This window comes from Platichthys flesus, chromosome 11 (assembly GCF_949316205.1).
Source record: "Platichthys flesus chromosome 11, fPlaFle2.1, whole genome shotgun sequence".
In the NCBI taxonomy this organism is placed as follows: Eukaryota; Metazoa; Chordata; class Actinopteri; order Pleuronectiformes; family Pleuronectidae; genus Platichthys; species Platichthys flesus.
In genome coordinates, this window is record NC_084955.1 from 7,786,336 (window position 1) to 7,805,836 (window position 19,501).

Sequence of the window (19,501 nt, forward strand, 5' to 3'; positions counted from 1 at the left end):
GAAGGCCTGTTGCCCTGTTGATTACAAAAAATATGTTTATTGTGTTTAACTATTCAGTACTATTCACTCATCGAGTCTGTTCCGGGATATATATCAATGGTTCAACCTACAAGAATCTGCAAGATCGTCATAAATTCTCATCGGTGGAAAAGGTATGGCTTTTTCCACTTTCAACTTTGAATTTTAGTTGATCTCTCTTTTACCAGTCTCTTCCTGCGTCAATCAGCTTTATATATGGAATCTCAACTTGGACCGAAGTGTTGAACTGTTCTGCCAATTTGTGGGAAACCTCCATCACAATCCCATTTCAGCCCTTGGCCCTACCCTTATCTTACCCCTTGAAACTGACTCATAAGGATAAGTGGTTGAAATCTTCCCCAACAAATTGGGGCAGCCCTTCAAGGAGCCATTATATCATCAGAAGTTGTCGAGGAAATGTCATTAGCATCCGTCGATGTAAACAGACCAGACAGTTTTACCGGGGTTTGTTTGTGTAATAACATTGTCGACATCATAGATAAACCCATGCTATTGCTTGCATACAATATCCAAATAACACCTACGCTAATGCAAGTGAATTACTGACATTTGAAATTGAAAAGCTTGGCTGCTCTGGATTATTTCACGTATGAATCAAAAGCACACAGGCAGCTAGCAGTGGTCTGTATGCAAACCCTGCCAGGAGGATTTTTTATTAGAGGAGCAGTTAAATTCAGTAACCATGCTGCTACAAGGGGGTTCAGTTAACTGCATCAGGTGTTATCAGGGGGGTTGTGATATGAAATTATGTGAAAATAGGGGATTATCATGCAAAAAAAGATCGCTATCATGCTAACGTTAAAAGACATTAAACTAAGATACTACAATCATTATTGTAATATTAAAATATACATTTATGGAGAAATTCTACATTTGCAGGTCTCTATACCAGCTTGCCAGTGATTCACCAGGCATTCTGGGACATGTCAGCGTTTTGCGCTGGGACAGGAGCCTCTGTGTTTCAGCCTCTGTCACATGGATTGGTGAAGGAGTGTCCCAGTGATCTGGGCTGAAGGGCCCATCCAGAAGCCTTTTTCTGGCCTGCTGCAGAAGCTGAGACGTGGAGCTGCATATATGCATGTTATACCTGACACATGTCCAATGGCATCAAACACAAAAGGGAACTGTGAATCAGAATAACACCAGTTCCTTGCAGCTCTTCTCAGCTCTCTATGTAAGTTCAGAGTTCTGGACCCACTTCAGAATCCATGATAATTGCAACATCCTAAGATTCCGGTTCTATAACATACTCATGTCGGAATGAATATACATACGTATAATCACATGCACCGTTGTTGGGAACGTGTCATCCATATGTAACAGGTTTTGATGCCTTGAGCGTCAGATAATCACACAGCAGACAATTTCCCTCTTTGCTTTATTGCTTCATATTTCTAGCTGGCAGTCCTATTTCAAGATAGTAATAGGCTTAATTTGATCTGTTAGAGGAGCGATTATGTTGCTGTGTGTTGTCTCCTGAGGCTGCACAGTGATAAGCATGATGTCATGCTGTGCAGCTGCAGGGTCAAGTCCCGCAATCCATCATCTTTTACGTCCCACCAGTGGAGCTCAAAGTGTTCTAGTTTTTCCCTGTAAGATTTGTCCATCATCCCCAACCGCTTCCCTTGTTTTGGAATGATCGACCCCTGGAAGCGCTCGTACACTTCAGTGAGTAATATTTTCCTCCGACCACTGTGACTCACTAGTGCCAGAAATAGAAAAGAAGATACAAAGACTTCAAAAGAAGGAAGTAATGATTGTAATTGTTATTTTGTTTTGGGCATTACATAATAACGTAAACTATTTGTTTCCTTTTTGTCTTCAAAAAGGCCTAAAAAGGTTTTTTATAAGGCGATATTACCTTGCTTATTTCAATTCATTGAAAATACAGCAATGTAAAAAAAACTCTTTCAAACATTTGAAAAAGCAATCAAAGTAAGGTTCCCCCCACCCCAAGCTTGAGCCTGTGTATCTAGATTTAATTCTGCGTAGATTGTTGGACAAACTTTACATGGTCATGATTGCTCACAGCGCTTTATTAACTGATAGCCTGCTGTCTCTGTAAATACAGCATGAACAAGGGGATAACTCTCCCAGGAAATGTGGACTGAGGGGAATTTCAATGGCAGGTGAAGCAGTTATCACCTCCGGTCGATGTGTGGAGTGTTAACGAAGGTTTATTTCAGGAGAAAAACCCAAGGGACATGCACGTGTCCAGCATCATTACACTTGCTGTATGGTGTAGTCGAGAGAGAGAATTGATAATGAGTCACTCAACTGTAGAAAGAGGAGTTTTTAACTTTAAATCCCCATGTATGTCTTTTATGATTTCGATTTTTTTAAATATATATTGTCTATCGGATCTTTACTTTTTATGTACAAGTGGTGAGACTTATTTTAAAACTCTATTCCAAATAGTTTTCTTGTGTTTGACATCCTAAAGTTAATTTAAAGTGAACTCACAAGCTTTTTCCAGAGTTGTCAATGGTATTTAATAGTCTTCATCAGTGGAGGATGTTTGGTCATTTATTTGGATCTGCTTCCTCACTTAATTTGCTGTAACAGAAAATTTTGACTATTGTTTTAATAGACCTACTTCATACAGTCAAAATTCATCTGTGGCACAAAGATTGTTGACAAAGCACGAAATGTAAACCATGGCATTTAAGCCTTTGTTATTGTGAAACTGTCTAAACTCAATCACACTATTCTAAAAATAAAATCAACCCTGCACACAATCTTACATTTGATTGGACCCTGCTCAACTAACTTAGAGCAACTAGAGACTCCTTTACACAGCCCAACCTCCCAAGTTTCTAACACTTACCACAAACACACACAGCATCATAAATAATACATTTTCCAAGATCTGTGTAGATCCTTTTGTTATTGCTGTTGAATTATTGCAGGGGCTGTTGCATCAAAACACATTCAAGAACTGTTTAATTCAATATCCAAGCGTATTTGTATTTGTTATTTTCCTTTTCGAGTCATTTTGTTCACAATCTTTGACTTACTATCTGAGAAAAAACAATTTCAACTTTAATTTCAACCAGGATGTTTGGCTTACAACTAGAAAAAAAAAGTGAATGGGTGAATGTCAAAAACTGTACTGTAAAGCACTTTGAGTGGTCATCAAGATTAGAAAAGAGCTATATAAATATAGACCATTAACTATTATTACACTGTAATAAATGTCTGTGAAATTAACAGTGAAGCGCTGCAAACTCATGACATCAAAAAGTGTAAATAGAAAAACAATGAAGGAGGGTTAAATTTAGAGAAATACAAGAATATGTAAAAATGTATAATACTTTGTACAATTTACAGATGTTTAGTTTAAACAAGGTAAAACTGTAATACAAAAAGCAATACAATACAGTAAAGAATTTATACAAATACAGCAAAAATATGTTAATATGAGGGGTTTAAAAAAACAGGTGATGTGTTTATTTCAAATTGAGTAGGTCTATATTTTACACTGTAGGGTAGTAGTAAAACTATATTTGTTGAAAGTAGACTGCCAAAAAAAGATTTTAGGTAAAAACCTGCACTTTACTATTTATTGTCACTGTACAAAATAAAATGTGCCTGGCATTGCTAAGTGCAGTGTACATGAAGTATAAAATATTCAGGACAGATGAATGACATTACAGTTAGGTCCATAAATATTAGGACATTGACCAAATGGACTGCCTGCCCGTCACAGAATTTTGTAATTGAAAGAATGATGATGGAACTGCAGTAATTGTATCTTTTTCTTCCAAATGAAACGCTACTGAAGTTGCCAAATAGATGTTTGCAAAATATCCTAAATCTCTGCAAGACATAATAGGGCGAGACGTGATTGGGCCAGGGTAACACTCTCTTGTCAAGCACCTGCAAAATAGGATAGAGAATGTGAAGCGATCTACGACCCCAAAAGTAAGAACGCAAAAGCAGCATCCTGATGAGTATGACACAGACGAAGACCCTCCAGAACCGAGAGCAGCAATCCAGGATACTTATGGTTGCATTAACTGGGATTATAAATTCCAGCCCCGTGGAGAGACCGCCGAGATTCAGCAGGAGAAGAAAGAAAATCTGAAGATCATGTCTCAACAAATTGGTGCAAATCCAGAGCGGGTCAAACTTCTAATGAAATTGACTTTCTACACACAGCATGAAAAAGTCAACCAGGGGTAAAATATAAAATACCTCCTGGGGGAGTGGCCGTTTTGGTTGACGAACTTTGCTTGGCAGTCCACTTCAAGGATCTTACCGGAATTGGGCTCAGAGAAACGTTCACACAAAATGTGGGTCTAAAGGGGGAACAGCTCCTGAATTATATGACAACAAGAACAAAAAGTTTCTACACGCTGTAACTAAGTTTAAAGTGGGGAGAGCTGAGTGGTTGCTCTGAAGACGTCAAAGAGATGATGATGCTTCTGCTGTCCTACTTTGATGAGCAGGAAGACGCGATGTTCTGTTATTTTGAGGACACATGCCTAGCAGGGAAAGTACAAATGTACCAAGTTCACCTGACTCCCACCATTGCTGTGTGTGGTAAATGTACTTGTTTTTCTTTCAGGGTCTTTCTTTCATTCTTTATTTTGTATTTATCTACCCTTTCTTCTTTTTCTTTTGAACTATTATCTGTTTATTTGGACAGAAATTCATGCTGCACAGTGTTTTTTGTTACTGTTAGCTTTTGTGGTTGGTCAAAGTGTATTCATTTAACCTTTTTTAATGTTGTGTCTGTTGCTTAGTGAGTATTTGGCTCTGGTCAACATCCATCTCTTTCAAGTTAGTGAGTGGGAAGTAACAGGCTTCCTGATTTAGTCTTTTATATCTGGTAGAGCTGAGTCGATTTAGAGTTTATCAGACTAAATCGTGACGTAATAAACAGATCTTGCTATATACTGAGCAAGTTCTGACACGTTTTTGTGGTTCTATTGTATTGAGGTGTATGAAAGCACTGCAGTATTTAGGGAGTGGTGGCTGGAGGCTCGTCTTCAGATTAAGAAAAACAAATTTGCGTCATGTTTTAAAAACTCATTTTTTTATCATTTTGCTCATTTTCTAATTTTGCCCTTCTACTCACAAACTCTCCTGTGACTCAAGACCCTGTCGTCCCAATTCCAATGTTGATGCAATTTTCTCTCACCTGACCCAAACACTCAACTTCACACATGCTTAGTCCCTAATTAGCCTTGGAAAAAACATCAGTTAATTTCCTGTCCTGCTAGCTAAAGCGTCTCAGCCTCTCTGTGTGTGTTCTGTGTATTTTATTTCCATCTTTAACCCCTGCTTGCCTCTTTGAGTCCTCTCCAAGTGTTTTTTTTGTCCCTTTGGGCTTATTTGACTGCTGACCTTTGTCTTCTTCAATGATCAATTAAAGTTTTCTTTGAATCCAAAGTGTCATGTGATTTGTGCTTTTGGGTCTAAACCTTGTTTTATGGAGCCATCCCAGCATCAGTTTGAAATGTAAGGGCTCGTCTAACTAGACATGATCTCCTGATTGGTTCAATCCATATTCATTTCAGTGTAACATGTGCCAGATGGAGAACATATAAACAGCTGGAAATTGTGTTATTTAAGAAGGCTAAATCACATGTACCTCAAATCCAATGTTTGTGTGAACTCAAATTCTTGGTAAGGATGGATACGTTGATCCTTTGAGGGAGCCATGCTTCTCTCATCCTCGGGGCTCCAATTAGGTATAACTTTGGAGCAGTGGTAATTTGCGCTCCCTGTTTCAAACCTCATAAATCGTAATCATGCAAAGCCTGCACGCAGGACTAATCAGAGGCACAGACTCCCACTAAGACACTTTTATGGAAACTGAATGCATTGAAAGAAGCTCAAGCTTTCGGGCATCTTTGTGTGTATATGAAAAAATAGGACATTTATTAGATTTGTAGTATTAAGAATTACTGATTAAATATAATTAAATCAAGTATTACACTAACACCTACGTGCGGTAGACAGATTTTTTGTCTTTTACAGCAGGAACAGTGCTTCTCCAGTTGAACTGGCAGACAGCTGTGCATCCAGACTCCTGCCATCTTAGCCAGCTGACTTCCTTTTGCCTCCTCTCATATATGGAAAAACACAAATGTTGCATGACCAACAGCAGTTCATCCATCATAGCTATAATACGTGTGGCTTAGACTGTAGCAGGTGGCCGGATAAAATTTGCGAGCACAGGTTTTCTTTGGTTTTGAGGAAGTTAAGACAAAACCTGGCAACCTCACTGTGACAACAAGACAGAGCAGCTGCAGGCAGTCCCTGCTCATCAAGAAATCCTTCCAGCATGTTATTCCCCCTGAAACCATAAATTGTGACTTTTTCCATTCTGTTTGTACATGAGCAACATGCTTATTAATTGGTGGCCTTTACAAGTGTCGGTATTTGTTTTCACTTTGGATCGAGCCAGGCTTCTCTCTTTTGTCCTTAAGCTACTTGCAATCAGCTACATATATTGAAAAGTAGTGTATATGAGGATATAGAGCTTTATCCCATTAGCCATCCTCATACTCTTTATTTTATATTGTTTTAAATACATTTGACCTCCTTTCACACAGCTGCATTTTTATATCACATGTTAGGCTATATATACACCTCGTGTGATGTCAATAACTTAAGAAATACATAAACACTTTCGGAAACATGGAATTTTATTCCGAAATGAAAGCTACTCTTTGTAAATGACAAAGTACCTAAATGGGTCTTCATTGATATAATTGTTTAATGAAACTAAAAACCTGTTTCACTGTAAGTCAATTTCTTCATACGTGTTTAGCAAAATAAGTCATTATTGCAGTCTTCTACCGAATGAAACATCTCCCTTTCTATGTGACATTTTTTACTTCTCTTAGAGGAGTTATAAAAGTGTACGTACAGTGTGTCTGGAACCACAGCAGCAAAACTGATGCTAATTCAGTACGACCCATTCCATACTTACACCAGTGTTCAAACAGTGGTTTAAATAGCTTCAGTAGTACATCATTAGCTCCTCTCCAGGCTCCATGAGCAGAGCTGTAGGAGTAGGAAATAAATCAACATTTTATAGCTCCTCAGGGCACCGTGGCTCAGACTGAGCTCTGCACTGAGAAATTAAAGGCACCCCAATGGGCCGCACAGCTGAAACAAATGACTGTATCTGAATACAATGGCTCCCTCTTATGTCATCATATGGACAAACAGAACCTTGAGTTCAGTCATCGAAGGATCACAGAAAACTAAACTTACCAACAAAAGAATATCATTAAGCTTTATTCTCTATATCTTGTTGACTCTATAAATATTGTGTCTCAGATATAAATCTTTAAAAAAAACTGTGATCTTAAACACACCATTGACATTCATCATCGTTTAAAGGTCATTGCAGTCGTAGTAGTTTCTGACAACAGTAACCGCACAAAATTTCGGAAGTGCCAATATTACCCCAATGTTCATCACATCAATCAAAGTCACAGGGACACAGAGACTGGTTTAATAACAATTTAGCTAATTTTGGAACCACTATTGTGTTTGAAAATAAATCCTAAAAAAAAAAAGGTGTTTATGAATTGTTCATCCCATAGGTGTTGTTAAAAGAAAACATGGAGAGGGTTCATCCTCTGGAGAGCATGATATTTCTTTCAAAAGAATTGTTGTTGGTCACAAGACAGTTATTGATGGTATAGGAAAGATCCGAGGTTGTATTTGAAAAACAAGGTCGAAAATTCATCAGAGAGGGTAAATATGTCAAATACAAAAAATATGGGTGTATTGAGAGATGTTACAGGAACAAGGGAAAGATGTGGAAGTGTGGATTCCATAAAACATTTTTCTTTAAAAACTGCGAGAAGTTTATTGTACCTATTGTATTTGGCATTAACAAATGTATTATTAAATTCTTTTTCAATTTAACATTCCAACAAAATCACCCTCATCCTCCCAACCATGCTCTCTCATGTCATTGTTTGCAGTTTTCCTTTTCTTCCCCCCATGGTTCTGTAGATGACTCTACCTTGTCAACAAGAAGGAAGTAACATGACAACATTAGGTTCCACTGGATGATTTTCTCCATTTTGTGGCTTGATATCATACACTGGGACTACTTGATGTTTTCTTTTATGTCGCGAGGTACACTTGATCTCCTAAAAATGTCTTCCATTCCCCATTTTCATTTATATTTCAGGCCAGCACTCTGCATTGAAGGTACAACTGTGCACCACAGGACCTGCTGTCAGAGAATTTGTCTTCATCCTCCCTCCTTACAGGCTGTCTCTAAAGCCTTTTAAGCATCATTTATTCAAGCTTTTGTTAAACAGAGATTTCAGTAGATAACAAGTCAAGAGACTTCTAATCTTTTCCACTTTATTAGCAATGTTTGCTGCTTTCTATTAATGTCTGGAATAGGCAACACAAAAGAACCCTCCACCGCAGGCTGCGGTTTCCTTACCTCAGCCGCCATATGTGGTCTCAAGCCAGAGTTGAGACCACAATCCACAGTTGGCACCAGGGAGTTGCCCTTCTACGTTCTTTGGTGTGCTGCTGTTAAGCTGACACACACCCAAAACCCAAAAGAGACGGTGTCTTCCCACTGTCTTCCCCAGTTATTGTCATCGACCAAGTAAAGGAAGATGGAAAAATACCTCTGTAACAGATTGAGAACCTCAATCTCCTCCACACTCAATAAATACACAAGGGCAGGCAATAAGACACAGGGGCAACACATAAGGGGGGCACAAGATACATGATGGAGGAGGTGGGGATCTGAAAGAAGGGAATTACATTAAAGGCATCAAAAGAAAACAGGTAATAGTGCAGAGAAACCAAAAAAAGAAAACATGATTAAGGTGACGGAACATGATGGAAAGCGTACAAAAATACTTGTTACCAAAGGCAAACCATTTCAATTATTGCTTTAATGTTGACAAATACACGTAGATGGAAAAACGGTAAAACTTATTTCAAAGAGATTTAATGTGTGACAAGTTCTTCTTTTGGGCATTTTTGGCAGTTACCAAACAGCTTCAGTTACATCATCACTATCCTTTGGACTGAAGCAGGGTCAAAAGCGATGGCTACCTGCTGAGTGTAAATAATTGTGACATACCTCTACTGTGGATGTTATCCTATTATGAGACATCTTAAATATTCAATGTCAACAGGACCAAAGTACATGCTGCTTCGCTTTGAATCAGCAGAGAAAAAGTTTGAGAATTATAAGCAGGTACCATCGTTGAGGTAGGTTTGTCGGGGGTGTCAGAGTTTGTTGGTCTATTTAGTGAACTTCATTTGGGACAATTGACCTTTGGTGCAGGCTTAACGTCCAGACCAGGAAAGAAGACAGTCGTCATTTGCTAATCTCCTAGTTATTAACATAATAATCCTGCATTCATGCAAGATTTACTGTTATTCCAGAAGGTAAATAACAATCAAATCCACATGCTGATTATGAACTGCTCAAGAAAAGATCTCAATGATATCAAAGGGATTTACAAAAGTACCTACATTGTTTACCGGGACATTATAGTAAGTCTTTAAAAATATGTTTCCGCCCAACTCCCCCCCCATTTTCATTACTTTACAAAATATCTCATTGTCTTGTCTTGATTGTCATTATTCATAACGTGCAGTTGATTTACGCTCTAATCATGGTAATAATGATACTGACAATATTAGTGGAATTTGATTCCGACACTCAAGATAATGATGATGCAATATGACAGCTGCCAGAAGTGTCCAATCAAGGAGATAAGTGTCAGTCTGTATAACTCCATGTTTATAGCTCTGTGAACAACAGTGGGGGAAATGAAAGGCAGCAATGTGTTATGTTTGTTTTTCACTTTGGTCCAAACCAAATGAACCAGACTGAAGGTGTGAAATCATGCACAAATATTGACCACATCTTTTTAGCTTATTTATAAAAACCAAATCCTCTTGTCATTCACAGTTTTATTAATAAGGATTATTAAAAGATTTTGAAATTGTCCATGCTTGCATTAATATGTGTGCTCCACTGACCGTGCCACATGGTGGGGATCATGTTGTGACAAAGAGCAGGGCAGCTATTAATAACAGGAAGCTTTGCTCTGAAGCCACTCAGCAGCATCTGACACAACCCTGCAATGGAGCCGTGCTAAACAAACACCTGACACCACAACTCTCATGTGGACACTGAGCGGTCGCCTCTTATTGACGATCCCCTGAACGCTGACGGCCTTGATCGTCCGTGTGAGGTGTTTACTTGCTGTTGACAGAGATGTTTGTGTATGAGCCGGATGTCTGAGTTAGGCCGACAAGATGCCTTATCGTCGACATCTGGATAAATGCCTCTCGAAGCTCCTGTACTCCTCTCCCGCTGCATTCCTCTGCTGCTCTCAACCCACCCACTGCTTCCTGAAGAGCATCAAAATGTCACACATCTAAATACACATACGCTGATTTATGGACTCTCCAACTATAGCTGACTAAAGGCTGTTAGGACAAATGAACACGTACAACCAGGAGCATCATGAGTCGGGTTTACGTCACCTGCAAGTGGCAAGGTCCTTCATACATTTGGTTTTGTGTTTCACTGATGCATTCTTTAACAAAGCTGTATCTGACTTGATGATGGTTTTTTATTGTGGTATCACTACAGGGCAGGGAAGTAGACTGATTCCAGGTGATTTGAAGTCGCATAAGCCATAGTTTTGTTCATCATGGCTGATGACAATTGAACAAGAAAAAAGCATGAATGGAAGAAGGACATATTTTACATACTATCAACATTGGGCCTCATTCACTAACATATAAGGGACATAATTTTGTCATGAAGCAAGGGGTGTGAACAGAGAAGTTGAAGTCATAAGAGAGAAAAATAATTTCACAGCAGAAATCAAAGGCGTCGGAGGTCTATTTAAGCAGAGAGAAATTTCCCATCATCCCCTTTGCTCGCACTGCTACTGCAGTATTTCCACCAGTTGCTTCACCCCCTCCACAACCCCAGCATCCACCTCTAGGCTCCAACGGGGGTAACAAGTAATTGCTCATCACTCCCATCATTCCTGTGTTATCATATGGGGGAGTGATTAAGTTGGAGCCTAGACGCAAAACACTAAAACTGTTCTAATGCTGCAATAAACGTTTCAACGTGAGTTGTCTGACTGAAATGGAGTTTTAATATACTATGCATTTAGTTAAAATGGTGTGTGTGTTCATTTCCTAGGACAGCCGGGTCTCATCATGTGTGCATATGTATGGTCTGAGAAATTTGATTGTAAAGTACCTACAAAATAAGACAAGACTATAATGATGAATCCCAGATTTGTGGGTCAAGCGTTCGTACGCGCGATTTAAGCACAGATCTGTGCATACGCACTGTTTATAAATCAGGCCCTTTTAAGTTTCATTAAAAGAGTTGATATAGTATAGTATATGAGGAAGTATAAGGGCCTTGGTTTTACTTTATAATGATGTTTAAAATCAAAACAAAAACCTCTGTGTTTGTATTTCAGACCAGCACTCTGCATTCAAGGTACAACTGTGCACCACAGGACCTCCTGTCAGAGAATGTGTCTTTATCTCCCATCCTTCCAGGCTGTCTGTAAGGCCTTTTAAGCAGTGGCGGTGCGTAAATACAGGGCGCTGGGGCGCCGCCCACCCTACAATTTTGAGATGAAAAAAAAAAAAAAAAAAAAATGACATGTCAAAAAACATTATATATCAAATAATTTAATAAGAAATGTACTGTTTTAAAGCGTTAAATGTGTGCCGGAGACCGTAAGCCCCTGTCAAAAACCACTTAAATGTGACCAAATATAATATATTGCCATTCGTTGAATGATAATATACGATAACGTCACTGAGAGAGAAGCCACTCCTCCCTGTGGGCGCCGGTCAAGTGGAAGTCTATGGAAGCCAAAAAAAGGGGCAGGAACATTTGAGCAAGGACAGTTTTCATTGGCGGATGACAGTTCGAGCCATGGGCGTACGTACCTTGCGCCCACAGCCAATGAAAGGGTTTCTAACAGGACTGTCCAATCAGAGACCTTTTGTGATTCCCTCACATCACATATCTACAGGTCCAGCATAGTTAGCACTTAGCAGATACTTGTTTTAATCTGAGAGTATGGCGAATGAAAACTCTATTGTAGCTATTCACAGAACACCATTCAATCGACGATCGGATGTCGATAAAAAGAAACTAAAAGAAATGGGACCTGACCGTCCGGATTTAAAACTTGAACAGATAAGCACTGACCGCGGAAGAACCTACAAGCGGAGCTTCTCCTCCAGCCTTTATGCTAACCGGAGCTGGTTAGCGGGCTGTGCAGTGAGTAATGCGTTTTTTTGTTTCCCCTGCTTGTTGTTCCAATGTACTGGGACTGAAATACTCTGGACTACAACGGGGATGAGGGATCTAAAGCACTTCACCCAGAAATGCAAGAAACATGAATCGTCTCGCTGCCATCTCACTAACAGCATGAAGCTAAGTCTCTTTGGGAGACTGAGTATAGCGGAACAGCTCGACGAAGGGTACCGAATTGGCATCCGTAAACACAATGAGGAAGTAAGGAAGAACAGGCACATTCTCTCAAGAATTATAGACTGTATTAAGTTCTGTGGTGCATTTGAGTTGGCACTGCGTGGTCATGATGAGAGCGAGAGCTCTGATAACCCAGGGATATTTCGTGGCTTGGTGGACGTTGTTGCCTCACTCGACGGTGCACTGAAAGACCATCTCGACAGCGCGACTGTGTTCAAGGGAACATCCAAAACGGTCCAGAATGAACTTCTTGACTGTATGCTGGCTGTTGTTAGGGAAAAGATCATAAGCGAGATTCAAAGCAGCGATTTTCTATCGATCCAAGCAGATGAGACCACGGATATTAGCACACAAACCCAGCTTGTGCTTGTGCTTCGCTACTTAAATGGTGCTAACCTGGAGGAAAGATTCTTTGAGTTCATCCCTCTGCAGTCAGCTACAGCAGCGACCATTGCCATGGCATTAAAAGAACGCCTTGCTGCCATCCTCCCAGGTGAGCAGAAAGTTAAACTCATCTGCCAGGCATATGACGGTGCCAGTGTAATGAGGGGTACCTCTTCAGGTGTTCAGAAGAGAATCCAGGACGACTACCCAACTGCCCACTATATCCACTGCTATGCCCATCAGCTCAATCTTATAATGCAACAGGCCACCTCTCACATTGTTAAAGTCAAGAACTTTTTTTCTGACTTGGGTGGATTAGCTGCGTTCTTTTCAAGATCCCCGAAGCGGACCGTTGTCCTTAAATCAGTGGCCCGTAGACTGCCAACGGCCAGCAATGTGAGGTGGAACTTTCACAGCCGTGCCGTCAATACTGTGTTTGAGCACAGAGATGACCTCATTGACTGCTTTGAAAGAATTCGAGCATCAGATGGCTTTGATGACAAGACCAGCCACGAAGCAGGAGGCCACATCAGGCTACTGGAGGATCCTGATTTCAACTTCTTCCTTAAACTGTTTCATCGGATAATGCCACACGTGGACATTCTCTATGCCAAGCTCCAGAACATAGATTCAGTCTATATAAATCGCTGCATCCAGCAGTTCCAAGAGGACATACAAAAAATCAGGTAATTTCATTATTGTTATTATTCTGTAAGCTTAGTCATAACATTCTTATTTTACATTAACCATAGTAATAAGACAAATGTGATATTTAAATTATTATTATTTTTATTTACAGAGATTCAGTCCATGCAATGGTGGTGGAGCACAGGAGTGGCTCTGAGCAGCCGAGGAAGCGCCGGGCTATCGATCAAGATGAGCTTAAAAGGATTGCCACAGAGGTGAGTGTCAAAATCAGCAGATGCCTGTGTTAAAGTTCAATGTTTTGTCTTTCCCACAGCAGAACACATGTTGGAAATTGTGAGATTTGTGTGGATATCATATCAGACTATACTTTATCTAAAATACCAATTCGAAATGTTGATGAGCCATCAGACCTAATTCCTGGCTTTTGTGTGTCATGGAGTGGGGGTGTGTGTGTTTCATAGCACCAGGCTAGTTCCTGGCTTTTGTGTGTCTAGAGCCAGAGCTGTTAGACTCTGATTGTTGGCTTTTGTCTGCAGCCAGGACAAGATGGTTGAAGTCAAAGGTTATTAGCATCTAAATGCCCCACACCTTATCTGTCTGTCTCTCTCTATATTTATCTGTAGGTATGCGACACCATACTTGGACACACCAAGGAACGCTTTGCCTTCAAGGACCACCTCATCAGTGCCACCTTACTGGACAGCCCCCAGTTTGACCACTACCTCGATGCATTCCCTGAAGTTGCTCTGGCCACAACATTGAAGGCCTATCCTGTGCTCGATGGAAGTAGGCTGAAGACAGAGCTTACCCTCATCTATGGCTCAGAAGAATTCCGAACCTGTCGTGGTGCTGTGGATCTTTACCAGTTGTTCAAAGACAATAACCTTTCTGAGGTATTTTCAGAGACAGAAACACTGCTTAAAATCATCATCACAACTCCCATGGCCACTGCTGAGGCTGAGAGGTGTTTTTCAACACTGAAAAGGGTTAAAACCTTTCTCATGAACACAATGACTCAGGACAGACTGAATGCCTTAGCCATGCTCTCAATGGAAAAAAGGCTTGTCACAGACATGATTGACTTTAACCAGAAGGTGATAGAGAGATTTGCCAGCTTGAAAGAGAGGAGGGCTAAGTTTCTTTACAAGTAGTAGGGCCTACTCTTGACAAACAACAAATGTAAAATGTTATGTCTCTTCTGCTCTAAACCTCTTTCGTGTGAGGGTGTGGGCACCTTTTTTATTCTGTTCATCTCTGAAACCCTACCCAATGTCTCTTACCTATGTCCCTACCATTCTGCTCTGAACTGTCATGCCCAAAGTAACAGGTTATTGTTATTGTTGTTGGATACTAGTGTTGAGCACTGTATGTTATTGAAATAAAGCTATGTTTTTTTTAATATTCTAATCAAAACCTCAGTTTTTTTTTCTCATTGCGGTGGGCTATTTAAACCGCGCCGCCCAAGTGCGCCCCCCCCAAAAAAAATGTCACCAGCCGCCACTGGATATGTGTATAGTCTTTTCTCGTAGTTAGAGAGGATGAGTGCGGGAGAAGTGGGCAGGTGAAAACCCTATTGAGTTATTATAGCCACACAGGTCATAGAGTCTCTCAAATAGAAACGCGTTGAGAGCAGTGTTGAGTACCTACTGACAGCAGTAAAGGGAACGGAACAAACCACAGGGTGTTAGAAATGTGCTGGCGCAGACAGGACCAACATATTAGTGGTCATGTTTTGCCTCGTCAGTGTCTCTTGGATAATAGCATGAAACAGGATTGTGTCCGCCTATATAGTTTGAGGTGTGTTGAATCGTTGTCTGCTATCGGAGAAAATGTACAATCAAAACATCAATTCCATTTCTTTTGACTTTCATTACCTCCCCTTAACAGCCAAGGAAAATGGCAAAGGACACGTAAAACCCATCCACTAATCATATTTATAAGAATCTAATTTTAGCAGCCCCTGTAATGGATGTGGCCTTGTGGTCTCCAGCGATGGTTTTAGTGACCCCTATTTTATAAGAGAACTCTGTTGTGGACTTGCCTTGCGACACCAAAAGAGTCGCGCTAACCCACAATCTTTTCCCCCAATTAAGCATGGCAAGGCGTCTTGTTCCTGGTGTGGCTCTCCAAGAAGCCAATTCAGAGTTAATCAAGTGCGATGCCCTTTCATTCTTCACACCATCCTCCTGCTTTTTTCGTTACTCTGCTCAGTATTGCATGCAGTCTTATGTCTGTTTTCGTCTCCTATAAGAAAAAGGGAGAGGCGATGCTGGTGACTCCCCGTTGCTTTAATTAGAGTTTAAGAGGTTTCATTGCACATCTCTAAGAGACACCTTAACTCTGCCTTGCTTCTTAATTTGCTTGCATAGTACTGTACTGTAATTCCATTACATTTAAAAACTCAATATTGTAGTTAGCAGGGCCCACAGGTTGACACAAATACGAAGTGGTAGAGAGGATCTAGCACCAAATCAATCACTGCGTTACAAAAGAAATGTGTCACACAAGATTAGGATGCTAAAGTACAGAGTAAAAAAACCTACACACATACTGCCCATGATGGTCTTTAAACAGTTTAAAGAAATACAATTTCTGCAAGTTTGGATTTGAAGATTTAGCCGAAGCAAAAGAGTCATCAACACCATTGAAGAATGAATTGGAACTAACTAAGATTTAATAATAATTTTACATTTTGAGATCCCATTTTTTAATTGAGAGAGAGGCTCCTGTCTGATATAATATCGGTCATTAAGACTTCTTGTATTATACGATTGACTCATCCAAGATGCGCAGTCACATGGAGATTAGCAGAGTGGAGAAAAAGGGCTGCTCCCCTGTTATGTTCAAGCAGAACTACGCTAAATACATTTTTGGAGAAACGGTTACTGGCATTTAAACCTGTTTAATGTTTCATCCTCTCAATATGAAAAGACAAAAGCAGCAATCGGTTGGCATTTTATTATTGTTTACACTACAATCACAACCCTTCTATACAGTGGCTGTACACAATATTTTCCTGGGAATGGAGCACAACGTCTTATTTCTGCCCCCTCGATTTTAACATTTCAATTTGAAGAGGACTTGTACACTCATCTAAATAACTTGTAGTTGTTAGCATGGGGAGGAGGAGAAGAGTGGCCCGAGATTCAGGATACGTACACGTTTTCCCTATTTTATTGGTGAAATTTGTTTGCCTGAATAAATACTTTGTTGATGTCTGCAAGATTAATATATACAGTTCATATTCTCCTAATAAGAATAAAGGAAAAGTACCAAATTGTTCTGGTAAAAATGCACAAACAACAATTGTAAGAAGAAGAAAGTAAACATGGTTTTAAGTAAGGCTAGTGCATTAAGTATTTATCCTGTTATTCTACCAGTGTTATGATAATAACAAAAATATTATTTCACTTCTGGATATATGTTTTGGCTCAAATAATTGTTTTGATTTTCAACTGCATTCAAATGCTAAACACAGGTAATAATACGTTATTTTTTAGCAAACATTGCTAATGAAGTGGGAAAGAAGTCTCTGGACTCTTTGTCTGCTGAGAGCCACACTCGCTGCTGAACAAAAGCTTGAATAAATGATACTTAAAAGCAGTGGCGGCTGGTGACATTTTTTTTGGGGGGGGCGCACTTGGGCGGCGCGGTTTAAATAGCCCACCGCAATGAGAAAAAAAAACTGAGGTTTTGATTAGAATATTAAAAAAAACATAGCTTTATTTCAATAACATACAGTGCTCAACACTAGTATCCAACAACAATAACAATAACCTGTTACTTTGGGCATGACAGTTCAGAGCAGAATGGTAGGGACATAGGTAAGAGACATTGGGTAGGGTTTCAGAGATGAACAGAATAAAAAAGGTGCCCACACCCTCACACGAAAGAGGTTTAGAGCAGAAGAGACATAACATTTTACATTTGTTGTTTGTCAAGAGTAGGCCCTACTACTTGTAAAGAAACTTAGCCCTCCTCTCTTTCAAGCTGGCAAATCTCTCTATCACCTTCTGGTTAAAGTCAATCATGTCTGTGACAAGCCTTTTTTCCATTGAGAGCATGGCTAAGGCATTCAGTCTGTCCTGAGTCATTGTGTTCATGAGAAAGGTTTTAACCCTTTTCAGTGTTGAAAAACACCTCTCAGCCTCAGCAGTGGCCATGGGAGTTGTGATGATGATTTTAAGCAGTGTTTCTGTCTCTGAAAATACCTCAGAAAGGTTATTGTCTTTGAACAACTGGTAAAGATCCACAGCACCACGACAGGTTCGGAATTCTTCTGAGCCATAGATGAGGGTAAGCTCTGTCTTCAGCCTACTTCCATCGAGCACAGGATAGGCCTTCAATGTTGTGGCCAGAGCAACTTCAGGGAATGCATCGAGGTAGTGGTCAAACTGGGGGCTGTCCAGTAAGGTGGCACTGATGAGGTGGTCCTTGAAGGCAAAGCGTTCCTTGGTGTGTCCAAGTATGGTGTCGCATACCTACAGATAAATATAGAGAGAGACAGACAGATAAGGTGTGGGGCATTTAGATGCTAATAACCTTTGACTTCAACCATCTTGTCCTGGCTGCAGACAAAAGCCAACAATCAGAGTCTAACAGCTCTGGCTCTAGACACACAAAAGCCAGGAACTAGCCTGGTGCTATGAAACACACACACCCCCACTCCATGACACACAAAAGCCAGGAATTAGGTCTGATGGCTCATCAACATTTCGAATTGGTATTTTAGATAAAGTATAGTCTGATATGATATCCACACAAATCTCACAATTTCCAACATGTGTTCTGCTGTGGGAAAGACAAAACATTGAACTTTAACACAGGCATCTGCTGATTTTGACACTCACCTCTGTGGCAATCCTTTTAAGCTCATCTTGATCGATAGCCCGGCGCTTCCTCGGCTGCTCAGAGCCACTCCTGTGCTCCACCACCATTGCATGGACTGAATCTCTGTAAATAAAAATAATAATAATTTAAATATCACATTTGTCTTATTACTATGGTTAATGTAAAATAAGAATGTTATGACTAAGCTTACAGAATAATAACAATAATGAAATTACCTGATTTTTTGTATGTCCTCTTGGAACTGCTGGATGCAGCGATTTATATAGACTGAATCTATGTTCTGGAGCTTGGCATAGAGAATGTCCACGTGTGGCATTATCCGATGAAACAGTTTAAGGAAGAAGTTGAAATCAGGATCCTCCAGTAGCCTGATGTGGCCTCCTGCTTCGTGGCTGGTCTTGTCATCAAAGCCATCTGATGCTCGAATTCTTTCAAAGCAGTCAATGAGGTCATCTCTGTGCTCAAACACAGTATTGACGGCACGGCTGTGAAAGTTCCACCTCACATTGCTGGCCGTTGGCAGTCTACGGGCCACTGATTTAAGGACAACGGTCCGCTTCGGGGATCTTGAAAAGAACGCAGCTAATCCACCCAAGTCAGAAAAAAAGTTCTTGACTTTAACAATGTGAGAGGTGGCCTGTTGCATTATAAGATTGAGCTGATGGGCATAGCAGTGGATATAGTGGGCAGTTGGGTAGTCGTCCTGGATTCTCTTCTGAACACCTGAAGAGGTACCCCTCATTACACTGGCACCGTCATATGCCTGGCAGATGAGTTTAACTTTCTGCTCACCTGGGAGGATGGCAGCAAGGCGTTCTTTTAATGCCATGGCAATGGTCGCTGCTGTAGCTGACTGCAGAGGGATGAACTCAAAGAATCTTTCCTCCAGGTTAGCACCATTTAAGTAGCGAAGCACAAGCACAAGCTGGGTTTGTGTGCTAATATCCGTGGTCTCATCTGCTTGGATCGATAGAAAATCGCTGCTTTGAATCTCGCTTATGATCTTTTCCCTAACAACAGCCAGCATACAGTCAAGAAGTTCATTCTGGACCGTTTTGGATGTTCCCTTGAACA